The sequence below is a fragment of the Myotis davidii genome, unplaced genomic scaffold, assembly GCF_000327345.1.
Source record: "Myotis davidii unplaced genomic scaffold, ASM32734v1 scaffold362, whole genome shotgun sequence".
Taxonomy (NCBI): domain Eukaryota; kingdom Metazoa; phylum Chordata; class Mammalia; order Chiroptera; family Vespertilionidae; genus Myotis; species Myotis davidii.
The window spans coordinates 2,755,532-2,755,960 of record NW_006297152.1 but is presented as its reverse complement, the minus strand read 5'-3'; the positions used below and the strand labels follow the sequence as shown (position 1 = coordinate 2,755,960).

Here is a 429-nt window from a genome sequence, read left to right as displayed (position 1 = left end):
GATAGGAATACTTAATCTAGTTCTCTATACAGGAAAAAAGGAACAACCACAGAAGAGCAGTCAGATATTTCTTAGACTTCAAGTTCAAGGTCTGCTGAGGTTTGCCCACACTGATATAACTGCATGATTTGTATTGTTTGTGGGAGTTCATTTCTCATGGCATAGTCACAATCCATGTGTTAGAGTAGTTCTTCAGAGCAGGTGTCTAAGACTAAGCAGCCAAGAGTAAAACTTTGCAGTGTAATAAAGGACTGTATGCAAACTTTTAAAGAGCAGTAAGCCAAACAACAGCGTAGAAAAATGTATGGAGGGTATGAACAGGCAATTAAAAATATATTAAGTAGGTAATAAATGTATTAGAAGATGCTCACCCTCAATAATTTGGAGAATGTACACAGACATCATACGATTTTATTGTTCACAATTCAG

At 36.1% G+C, this 429-nt stretch overlaps 1 protein-coding gene across 1 annotated transcript in view; it reads left to right on the top strand.

Annotated features, from left to right (window-relative positions):
• The window catches only part of LOC107181387 (hemicentin-1-like), a 27,779-nt gene that overhangs the window by 13,931 nt on the left and 13,419 nt on the right, over positions 1-429 (top strand). The gene's annotated exons all lie outside the window — the stretch shown is intronic.